Source organism: Perna viridis, chromosome 11, assembly GCF_037379345.1.
Source record: "Perna viridis isolate PV_CMFRI_1.1 ecotype Kerala chromosome 11, ASM3737934v1, whole genome shotgun sequence".
Lineage (NCBI taxonomy): Eukaryota > Metazoa > Mollusca > Bivalvia > Mytilida > Mytilidae > Perna > Perna viridis.
Genome location: NC_142455.1, coordinates 8,050,880 through 8,063,999, shown reverse-complemented (window position 1 = coordinate 8,063,999; position 13,120 = coordinate 8,050,880). Strand labels below are relative to the sequence as shown.

The following is a 13,120-nucleotide window of genomic DNA, read 5'->3' as shown; positions in this document are numbered from 1 at the left end:
ACTGTTGGAGATTAAAGAATGTATGATAAAATGTCGGTAGGTTCCAGCCGAATGACAAGTTTATCAACAATGATTTGTGCATATACGTGTTTATTATGTTTCATCTATTGTACTCAGAAAACTTTTAACACCATGCTCAGGGATCTGTTTGTTTGTCTATCTGTCTGTCTGTTTGTATGTCAGTTTGGCTGTCTGCCTTTAATTAAGCACAGTGACTCTAAACTGGATATGAAGATATATATAGTCACTCATGCAGTGTTGTATGTAGTTGAGGAAGAAAGGGTAACACGTAATTTGTATATTTGCCCCATCTCTGGTGATTTTGTTTTCAGCGGAACATACTCGGAGACTTAATTATCACCGAATTTCATACAAGTATGCCATTTTACGGAAGGGGAGACAAACATGATTAATTGCCTAAAGCTTTATGAAAGGTAGAAGTAAAGATACGATTGCAAACATTCTTCACATGGCTAAAAAAAATAAGTCATCATACGTATGACGCAATGACCAGGTTTTCCCTACATGATGATTGGTGTCTTTTTACGGTCTTGACTGTCCTTACGAATCTCTCACGACCGCCCCTTACGGGGATTCTGTTAGTAATGGCAGTTAGTAGTAGAAGGAAGCGAAGCCCAGCCTTCGAGATACCTGACCGAATAACTCAGTCAGAGTGTGTCCTACTAGCGGTTGGGCTGCTATGTTGACGCTCTGGTCTAGGAAAAATGAACGAAAAAACATCAGAAATTGACCACGATCATACATTTTGTTTATTTTACTAAAAAATTCTAAATATTGAAATAAATTACAGTGTAACGATTTCGATAAAGAAACTATAATGCAAAATAATTCTGTAATACAAACACATTGGTATTTTCCTTTATTTTTTGCAGAAGGACACTCGTACGTGTAACACAAATTCGGCATAGTAAAAGACATAAAAGTAAAAGAAAAAAAACTATGCAGGTGGAAGTGACTTTTACTTAAAGTTTTTTACATATCTTAACACCTTTTTGTGACAACATATCCGAATGTATATATTAACTTAGTTAAGAGATCAGCATAAACAGCATTTGTTGAAAAGAAAAAAAAGATCTGACCTAACTTCAAAATCCAATCTCCAAAAGCAACGCTAACGCAAGTTCATAAAGCAAAAGATGCATAATAAATGTCACAATTACAGTCGATGTGGATGTATAATGTGTCTTCGGGTCCGTGTAGTTCGTGGTATATTGAATTTTCAAGGACGGCGCAATGAAATACGTATCCGTGTCTGCATTCTTTACCAAAAAGTCAATATTCTCCGATGCAAATAGTTTACAGTTCTTTCTCTTGTCTTCGCACATGCAGTATGAAAATGCAGTACAATCGATATCTTTTAAGCATTCGGTTCGACACTGGCCAAGGGTCAAATTCATTCCATTCCCCTTGTTTCTGGGTTCACCGCTTATACTAGTTTTAATTAATTCTAATTCGGTCTTCAGATAACTCCGGAGAAAAACTGATGTCCAATCATTATCATGTGATGCATATGTGTTTGTGTAGTTTTCAGTAAACATATAACATGTTTCTCTAGATGTTCCAGTCTTATATCCACATTCCGTACATATTGTGATCGCTACACAGTCTCTAGTCTCATCACAAGCATCAATACACTCTGATAATTTAATTTCTCGTGAATTCATTGGGTTATTCTAAAGTCTGGTGCCCTTTAACTCTAAGTTCCTTGAATTGTCATGTGGGCAGTAATCGACTAATCCTTTCTGTTGAAGATAGTTGCAGTACAATGGAAGGTACTTCCGTAGATTGTTTGAAATCTGATTATAATCTATTCAATTATTACCAAAGTTATCTCTAGTTATCAAATTTGCAATTGGTTTAAGTTTATTTTTGATCGGTACTGGTTTTTCAGAAGCATGAAAAGCCCAGGTCGAAGATTTGCCATCTTCGGGAGGTACTGAACCTAATGTTATAGTCCTGCTCGTAACTAATTTCGAAAACCGCGTTGCTGCATCTTTAAAAGATTTGCTAACCGATGTGGAAACACTGGCAAATCGAACACCCGATTCATAACTCGCAATGGCTGTTACATCATAAGATTTTTCCAACATATTAAAATAATAATCTGTACGCATTGTGTATTCTTTTACCAGAGACGCGCCAAATGAAATTTCTGACGGAAAATGAGTCCCAAATGTGTCAAAAAATTCAAAGTATGTTTGATTCCTTGATTCCTGATTGAGTTTAAAATCTCTTCTCTCAAAATTTTTTGTGAAGTCAGGAAGGTTAGATAATTCCAGTTTTGTATGATAGGAATAGCAACGGGCTAATGAATATATCACTACATTTTTTCCTTTTGAAATAGTCCGTAAAGATTTTTTAAAGTTGACGTTAGCTTTGAATTTGAATCCATAACCTCCAGCACTTGCTCCAACAGAAACCGAAGTCAGATTGGATAAATCCTTTTCCGTCCTTATTACTATTGATTTGAACGAAAACGAGCAGGAGGAAGTCGGTTAAATGTGAATTCCCATTGGCGTTTTGAAACGGCAGTCGGCAGAGTATCCATCATAACTATATTTTGCCTTGAAAATAGGAACAGTGTAACCGGGGTCTTGTTCGGTGGCTAACGGATATCCTTTGAGTATGTTGTATCCATCAAATGCATAATCAATGTCGGGGTAAGTATTTATGTCTTCACCCGTGTCGCACCTAGTTCCTGCTGTAAAACACAAGTGAACAATTTGCGAATTTAGTGAAACCTGTCTAAACCGAACCTTTCAGAAATTCGAAAAAACTGTCAAAAACAAACATCTATTTAAATCCCCTATCTTAGTTCAAACATGTTATGTGCCTTGGTAAACTGAATACTTGTATATTAGTGCAGCGGACGGCTACGGATATTTCGAACTTTAATGGGCCTAGAGGGTATATGGCTATATCACGTGTCGAGGGAAAGATAAATCAATGTAGGTTTTGAATATCATTCTTTTCTAACTGAAAAGTGTTGAAGAAGTTTTCTGCTTTTTGCATGAATTAGAGGAGGGGTCAAAGATCAATCGACCCAATTACACTTTGATAAGCAATTTTAGTGAACTCCTTCATTGTATGTATAGGAAATTAAGTAACATATAATGATTGTATCACTGAACAAAAATACCTCTAAAATTGGTTGCATTTTAGTGCATTTTCAATGATTAAGAGATAATAAGACACCGTAAAATATTACAATGTATATCTAAATATTCTTTACTTAATAACAAATAAAATAAACACAACGATCTGCAACATGGGCTTTGAACATCTTTGAACTTTGCATGGAAGCATTTGCATACCTGTACATACACATACGGCGGATTCACAATGTGAAAAGGAGGGATGCCAGCCAGGGTTCCTCAGAAAGGAGTATGTCTGCTAGGACATTATTTACCATTTTTTGTCAATTTTAACCGTAAAAATGACAATTTTTCCAATTAAAAGGGTGATGACACCCCCTGCACTCCGCCGGATCCGCAACTGCTCTTAACGAATTATACTAAACGAGTTAAAAACAAACCAGATTTCTTGTGAAATTCTAACGCAAAAAGAAAGAAGTTCAGACCAATCAAAACTGTTTTTACCCCTCAAAAAGCCTCCAGTTTTAGTAGCCGTATAAATAGGACACAACGGTAATATTGTCGTTATAGAATATTAGTTCAAAGGAAACATCATTGTCCAGACCAGGAGTGGATCGAGAATATTAGAAAATGATAGGGGTTCTGCTCAAGACGTTTGTAAACAGGGGGTACAATCTATCATTTGCTATTTACAGTCTATAAGTTGTTATGAACTTACTTATTTTGGCTTAAACTTACATGTACACAGCAGTTGTACTGTCGTCATATTTTGAAAAAGTAGAAAACTTGTTTTGAACATTTACAATGTCATACTTACAGTTTCGGGGCGGTCAATCAAGTCTATCTGCTTCACGTAAAAAATGAGCCATTGAGCCACTTTATGGTTCACTTAAAAACGAATAAAAACACTAAATCTGGGATTTATCACAGCTGTAAAAGCATCTTCGCTTGGTAAGGGTTACGGTCTTGCCCTCTCCCTTCAAGCAATGGAAGGCAGGACCATAACCCTTGCCTAGCGAAGATGCTGTAAAAGCTATAGGAATCGAAAATAAGCCACTCAACTTGGAAGCTTTTCATCGGTCTATATAACAGTAAAGGCTGATTTTATTTGAAATAATCCATTTACAAAAACAAATATTTGTAACATTCTCTTTTCCACCGTTACATACTAGATGACTTTTAATCAATGCCAGATTTTCCCTTCTTCGTTGAAATCCCGAATGACATCATTTATATAAGAACATATCGATGGGCGCTGAAGGAAAACACAGACAAGGCGTTAAAATTAATATCGTTCCCAGAAACCTGATCCAAACCCCCAGTCTTATGACTATGTATGTATTTTTGGTGCTTTGTGTTGATTGCGGATAGTCTGTTCTTCGTTCCAAATTCCTCGAAATGATCATTGTTAAGCCCTCAATTATTGCATAACAAAAAATATGCCATATTTTTATCAATTTCCTTAAAAACCACTTAAAATATTGATCATGTCAAAAAATAAGTTACCTTTGATAAGTCATTTCTGTTTTTGTGTTGTACCAACAGATCGGAAACAGAACAGGTTATCTGGGAATTCATATCATATTTTACAATTTTAGTATAACTAATATAGTTTACAAATGTGAAACTCATTTTGTAAAGCTCATGTTGCAGATCGAATCGAGAACGTTGTGTTTATTTTATTTGTCATTCAATACAGAACATTTAGATATACATTGTAATATTCTACATTATTATTATCTCTTAATCATTAAAAATATACTGAAGCATTTTAGAGGCAATTTTGTTCTGTTATTAAATAATCAACTTTTGTGGGAATAAGTTTTTTTTTACATTTTTGAAATTCTATACATGTGATCTTTACATTTCACTTTTTTCCCAATACCTACAATAAACGATATAATTTAAATTACTCATCAAAGTGTATTGGGGTCGACATATCATTGACCCCTCCTCTAATTAATGCAAAATGGCAGAAATCTTTACTGTTTTTCACTTTGATAAGTATGATATTCAAAACTATATTGATTTATCTCTCCGTTGATATGATATAGCCGTATACCCTTTAGACCCATTAAACTCGAAAACGAAAGCATTTTTGATACCTGTCCGCAGTACTATATGCAAAATCAGTTTTAAAGTCCTAAAGAGGCGTGGTTTTGACAGGTTACACTGTAGCGATTTCACACGAATACTAGAAAGTAAAGTAATTATATAATGTCGCTTTCCCCCTTTAAACTGTCTCATTGAATTACTTATTTATCATTTATAATAATTAAGGACGAGTTTTTATATATTTGATTGAGTTTTATGAAAATGTGTCGCATGTGGATGACACTTTCTTAGGGAATGTGTTGAAAAAAAAACAATGTTTAGTCGCCGACCAAGAATTACAGGGCGGCTTATTGTTTATGATATATTTCTCCTTATCTTTTTTTACCATAAAATGCACCAGGGGTGTCGCTGATTAAATAAAATGATTAACTATTTATTAGGTATAAGTTCGTAGGTCAATAAACGACAATGCTATGTCTATATCAAATGTCCTTATTTTATTTTATTTTGTTTTGTTAACTAGAAAGAAATTATGTTATAAGAAAACGTTCTGTGTCACAACATAAGGAGGTAGACTTAGGGTAAGGGACACAACTCTTACAAATCATTGGAACGTTTGTGTTCAGCATTTTACATTAATCTCATGTAAGCATCAACGTAACTTGGGCAGATTTTATTCTGTTTCAAATGAAAGTTTGATAGGCTTTGGTGATGAATATGATACAAACATATGACTGATTTCAAGAGTTACGTGCCTTAACCTAGCTCTACTTCCTTGAAATATTTAAATAATCGAAAACAAATGAAAGCATAAGTTTAAATTAATAGAAATGCATAGCATTATTTATTACTTTATATGATGGCTTAAAACCTACATATATACTTTTATAATGGTTTGATTCCTATAATACGAAATATACCTGTTGAATGTATGATGAAGACTATTGCGAACATCAAACTAATCTGCATTGCTGAAACCTAAATGTTAAACAAGAACAACATATAAAAATAAGTAAATATAACAAACAAACAAAAAGAAAGAAAGAAAAGGCATGCATGTAGAAAAAAGTAAGACAGTACAGCTTATTTGAATTTCGAGGAAAATAAATCATAAATCAGCATATCATACCTCGTAAATTGACGGAAGAACACGGTAACATATATTTGTTTGTTTAGTATATAATAGAATAGTGTCGATATTTTGGCTTTTTGAGGTTATGATCATCTCCTTATGTTCTTTTCGTATACGCTTAAATGTGTTAAAAGATACGAAAAAAATTGCAAAAGTTCAGCTGGATACTGGATGACTTTAGCTCACTTGAATTTGGAGGAATAAAAGTCGTGGCTACTACAAACACACAAATGACATTTATTCAAGGATTGTTTCTAACTTTATGAGCCACCAAGAGATTTATCAACGAGGAAATTGGTCCCATATATGGTTTTGCAATCATAACTTTATAACAATTTAAAAGCAATCAATATTTCATTTTCCCAATCGTTTCCTTCCTATAATAATCAGATTGATAACTAATACTCGGCCAATACCAGCAATTCTTGGAATCAACGCTCAGGTGTATTATGCGTATGTAGTACAAAATTTGCCGAGAAGTTGAATAAAAACTTCATTCAGTTTGGGATTATTTGAATCGCGGACTCCAGACATATATCGAAGTAAATTACGTCAATGTACCAAGTTTATACAAAATAACTTATGTTGCTCAAAGAGAACTACAAATGAGAAGTCTGTTGTTAATCAATCTAAATCATTTCTTTATGAAAATAACTAAGTAATTTTTAAAACTTTTCATAATTTATTTATATTTATATCTATGGTTTTATGGTGTATTCAATAATCTAGTCCTTTAAAAAGATTCATAAAGTGGGAACCAAGATTCCCGCCGAAATCAAAAGAATGTAATCCAGAGACAAAAACCAGACATGGAACACAGGCAAACACAACAAAGAACATAAAATACCAAAACAATACATACAAAGTAACAAAAGTAAATGAGCAACTCGGACTCCACTAAAAACTTGGACCATAAACCAGGTGCACCGATAGGGTAAGCGTCCTCTGTTTTTCTAGAAACACCCGCCGAGTTACTCGTAGAAAGTCCAGTCCGGAATAGACGAAAGAAAAAAGAAAAACTATGACACGTTGAATAAATCAGTTTTTATGTTGCAAATAGATACACCGTAACGATCCATGACGACGACCATAAAACTTCAGAGTGACTACTTCAATCTTGTAGCAACATAACCCTGTTCTAAAAGCCTAATTGTAAGAAGTCTAGCGCGATATAAAACATGCGCGTAGTTACGGCAAGCTCTAGCATAACATATGTGTTGTGATGTGAAACTCCAAACGTATGTGCTGAAAGGATATTGCCACAGATAATAGGAAAGTTGACAATACGGGAGGAAAAGTCATCGCATTTATAGTATAGTTTGGTCAATGGTTCTTCTTTACCATCAATCACTAAGGGTTGGTGAAGATATGAGGCTAACTTCGCGGGGTTTGCAATATCCCTTATCTCACGTTCTTTGGGGTAGAAGCGATGTAACGATAATACGTCATCTGTACAGCGGCAACTGAGATTAAAGGATGCAGCAAAACGATATTCCTTCTTTTGGGTCAGATCAGTTATAAAGTCAGCCTCATAAGAGTAAAGGAATAGGTAAGCAAGTAGAGAAGCACAATTTGTTCCCATTGGAATAACGACCGTTTGCTTAGTAAGTACATTTTGGTTGAAAGAATCAATGAAAACCTTAATAAAAAGTTAAATCTTTTTTAAATCTAAATTGTCTCAAGGGGTATTATAAATTTGTAGTATTTTTTTTTTCAAAATCGGGCATGTACGGTTGATTGATCACGCAAGCGTAGATCATTTTTATCTTCCCCTGATAATACGCCGTAATTAACATTTCAATCTTTTCATTTATTCCTCCTACAAGTCTTATCTGTCATGCATTGCCAATTAAGTTTACAATCATAAAAAGTGGCTGGAAAATCTATTTACTTTTCTACCGTAATACCTGTCCGTCATAATGTTATATTAGAATCTTTTGTAAACTTCCGGCCTAATTGGCAGACAGATTTTCCTAACAACTGATAAAAACATATTAAGGCGAACAGTTTGGCTCTGTCATGGCATTATAAACAAAACAGATAAATCTAGGTCAATTTACAGTATAAAATTACTGCCAGTTACCGCTTTCAGACTTTAAAGAAGACCAAAACTGTCCTGCTGTAAGTGACACTGAGAAACCGAACACCTGTTTAAACCGAACAAAACATCAAGACCAGTTGCTGTTCAATATATTTAGAATAAGATTTGGAATTACATTTTACAAAATATGAGGAATCCCTACCAAAAACTATACATTTGTATCTATGTATACCGTCTTTTTTAGTAACAACGATGCATAATGTTTTTGATTCGGAATTTTAACTGATTATAGGGAATAGACGTATAAAAAGTTGACAAATCATAGGTTTTAATGCTTTTGCACTCTGATAATAATCTTGACTTGCGGGTTACCAGAAGATCTTTCGAATTTTTCAGGATCCACATTGCATTAATATCACTACAGTAGCAACAAGTGCCATGGTAGGACTAGAGACCCTCTTTGACCACTGTGTATATAGAATTAAACGTTTAGATAGAGGTTTTGGTGATGTATTTTGCAGATCCAGTTATTGTACGTTGTTTGTATGAATTCTTGTGGTTTGGGAATACAGTACATAGACGGAAAATCACAATCGTCGTCTTTGGTAGAGAGATTAAAAGAGGAGAGCAGAGATTTATGGTTTTCCATTGTCTTCCTTGGAGAGTGTAGTAGCAGTAAATGTCTTAATACTGCTATTGTTATTACGTCTACTTCTGATATTAAACATTGGAGGTAATACGTTGCGCAAACAAAAACAATGTTGTTTGGGCTTTGTTTGTTGGTACGATAACATATTTGTCATGTATAGTAGACAACGTTTTTGCTACATCGAGGTCTTTGAAAGCTGAAGTATCATTGACACTCACTGACCTAATGAGAACTTTCAAATGTTTCAAAAGACCACTGAGAGAGAAAATCAGTGTCTTCTTGTTCTCGTTTTATCCATTTTCTTCCGTAGTCCTCCACTTCACCCATAAAAACTTATAGCTATAATTCCAATTTGTGGAGCGTGGTTCACGGTATTTGGGACCTTTAGAAAAGAACTTACCGGAAATTCAATGGCGAGATGCATGAAACTATAGTAAATGCCTGATACGAAAAGGAAATCAATGGAATCATGTTTTGAATTGTAACAAAAAGAACAAACTCCAAAATATAGGAACGATTCCCTTACTCATCGCATATTTCTCCACTATCAATATATAGAGACGATACATTTACTATTCAAAGGCCACAAGCAACATCGTTCGGAGTTACATAATATTGCAAATAAAGTGCACCCTCCTACAATTTACACATGAGATAATTGATCAACAAATACCATTTCTAGATGTACTGGTTTACAAAGGAGAACGGAGACTAACAAAACACTTGATGTAAAATTGTACCGTAAACACACAGACAACTTCCAATACTTAAAATAATCATCTGCCCGCCAAACTGCTGTCTTCAAAGGATTCATAATTGTGGAAGTAACATTAGAACATGTAACAACAAGGATTACCTGAACACACAGATAGAACTATTCAAGAACAAACTTTCCCAAATTGATTACAATTTGGATGAAATTAATCCAAGGATACTAAACACCCTTGTTCAAACAATTAGAAAGATATTTGAAAAAAAACGACGAAGAAGCACGTGCATCATATACCAGACCCCCGATAATAGCTTTCAGAAAAAAAAACAAAAATATAAAAGAATATCTAACCGCAGCAAAATTAAAAACAATCATAGAAAATGGAAAATTTATAAAAATATTCAGGTAAAAACAGATTCATAGGGTGCAGTAACAATCGAAATAATATATAGATCTAAGTAGTTTTTTTTTGTGTTTTTTTTTTTTTTTTTTGTCGAACATAATTTATCGCTTACCTTACTTTGTTGTGCACTTATTATGGTTTATACCCACTTGTCCTACATTTGTAAAAAAAACATACATCCGACTTGTCCTGCAAAATTATTTTGACTAATTAGATAATTATGGTTTTATAAAGTGTTGGTAGTGTTATAGTCTTTTCCATTAATTGGCAATAAATCTGTATCCAAAGTACAACAAAAAAGCCAAAATGATATTCAATAATTAAAAAAAATGTATTAACTAATGTACAAAAAAAAATAATGTATAATAATTAATTTTTTTATTTAAAAAAACTTACTATATATATCAAAATAAAAAAACTTATTACATAAATAAATGTTATAAGATATTATATATATATATATGATCAAAAGTTCTAAAAAATTTAAATAAATAAAAATAAAATGTTGCTAACTTATTTACTTAATCATCATAACTTATTGAATCTTATAATCATCATAATTAAGCACATCTTCAAGTAAGTTGTCATTATAATGAGCTTTGTATATCACTTCAGCTTAATTCTCTTAAGTTTGGTAATAGTTGAAAATTATTTTAGTATTCCTAATGAGCTTGGCCTTTCTCATTCATATTAGTAAGTAATGTTCACATGATTATCTTATTAGCATGGAATTGAATACTGCTCAGTATATGTATATAAGCATAGAGAAAATTGGAAAAATCATCAGTCAAAATGGCTAATGCTCAGTTAAACGTTGAATTCGTAGAGAACACCAAGGGTGGACAAAGTCTTGTCTACAACAGCTACCGTTTCAATATAAAATCACGACGTGAAGAGAGAGTCTACTGGCGATGTGCTGTTAGAACTTATCCAGCAACTATAAACACTCTTAATAAAATTCGCATTGGCTTCAATCTTCAGCATAATCATGCATCTGACCCATATAAGCTGCAAGCAAATAAAGTAATGAATGCTATAAAAAAAGAGATGTAGAGAAGAGACCGAACCTGTTCCAAAGATATATGATGAAGAAATTGCCAAGTTGAAAACACCAAAATGGGATGACGCTACCGAGCAGATGGTTGCAAAGCTTCCTACTTTCCAGTCTTCCAGAACTATTCTGTACAGACAACGTTCCCGTCTCTTACCCAAGTTGCCATCAACCACTAATGAACATGATTTGCAAGACCAATGGGTTCAGACTTCAACTGGTGAAAAATTCCTACTTGCTGATGACAACAATGGACATTATTTACACAAATCTATACAATCCATGGGACAGTAAACGGCCAGATGTACCCACTCGTCTATGGTCTACTTCCTGGGAAAAGTGAGCAGATTTACACCAGATTCTTCAACATTGTGAAAGCCAAATGTACAGAGATTGGACTTCAGTTTCAACCAACAACTCTAATGGTGGATTTTGAAACTGCAACTATTAATGCCGCTAAGACTTATTCCCTGGTGCTACACTGAGAGGTTGTTCCTTCCACTTTACACAATGTATCTGGAGAAAGACTCAACACACAGGCTTACAGATTGCATACAGAGACATTGACGCTATCACAACACTAGTACGCAGAGCAGCTGTATTACCACTTGTACCGCAAAAAAGTGTAGAAGATGTATGGTTCAATGCCTTAAACGAGCTATACAATGCCGATGTGAACATGGACACAGTTCCGTTTACCCACTATGTAACCACACAATGGGTAGAGTCAGACCGCCACATTTGGACCCACTTCAGTCATGATGGACCAAGAACAACAAATCACCTGGAAGGATGGCACTCAAAGATAAAGAAACAAATTCAAACTGCTCATCCAAACATCTACTCGTTAATCAAACACATCAAACAGATTCAAGCTGTCAATGAAGTAAACATCATTCAGATTGCCGCCGGAGGACTACCAGCACGAAAACGCAGAAAGTACCGCAATATAGACACCAGACTGCAACAACTCAAACAAAGACTTCACAACAATGAGATGACAGTTGTGCAGTATGCTGACGCCACCTCTCATCTGATACATCTTGGTTATGTGATAATGAACATTTTATGTGACAATGAACATTTTATGAAAACAATGTGATGTATTAGTGCTTATAAATGATATTTGTAGTGCAAATGTAAACATTTGTTTTTTCCATTGTTATATTTATGTACGAAATAAAATATTGAGATATATTTTGCGTAATTTTTTGCAACCTACATCTTTACAAAGAAAAAAATAGCATTATAATGGTAACTCCATACAAAACGTAAACCAAAATGCAAAATATATAAATGAAAGTTTTTGACTTTCATTTATATATTTTACAGACTTTACCTTTTGAATGTGGCTACCTTTTCACACAATTTAAAACAGACTATAGATAGCTCCCTTTGATCTTTTGTTAGAAAAGCAATTAACAGGTAAGTAATAACTACATACCTCCCACTTGTCCTACAAATTTTCACCTATATTTTTCCTGTAATTAACAAATGCAGGACAAGTGGGATGACACCCTTATTATAGTCTAAGGACTGCATGCTGTCCAATTTTACCAAGAAATAGATCAGTAATAATACCTTATTTGTACATAAATAAATAATGATAACGTATTTTTTCTTAGATACGAAGTCATCCAATGCAGGCTTGTGTGTTTACCAAGTAAACCTGTTATCTCAAAAACGCCGGTACGTATGTTGCCAATTGCTTTTATGGGTTTTCTACTGATTAAAACTAGGGCATCTCAAGGTGTTTGGATTCTTTATTGAAATGTTAATGCAGTTTTTAAAGTCCCTAAAATAAGCATATAAAAGTATAACAATGCGTCAAGAAAGATAAATCCAGCATTTTATGAGAACGCATGTACTCAAAAATAAAATTACAATTAAAACATGGAAATCACCAATGAAAACCTGTATATCAAACTGATTGTAACATATAACTTAAGTTATATAAGCTT

At 33.8% G+C, this 13,120-nt stretch overlaps 1 pseudogene across 1 annotated transcript; it reads right to left on the bottom strand.

Annotated features, from left to right (window-relative positions):
• Positions 1-747: 747 nt before the first annotated feature.
• On the bottom strand, positions 748-12,707 carry LOC148602838 (uncharacterized; annotated as a pseudogene). The gene is made up of 4 exons (XR_015916648.1): positions 12,604-12,707; positions 10,221-10,297; positions 6,092-6,149; positions 748-2,722 (listed from the first exon to the last, which is right to left on the bottom strand). The product of XR_015916648.1 is annotated as an uncharacterized LOC148602838 (transcript).
• Positions 12,708-13,120: the final 413 nt, after the last annotated feature.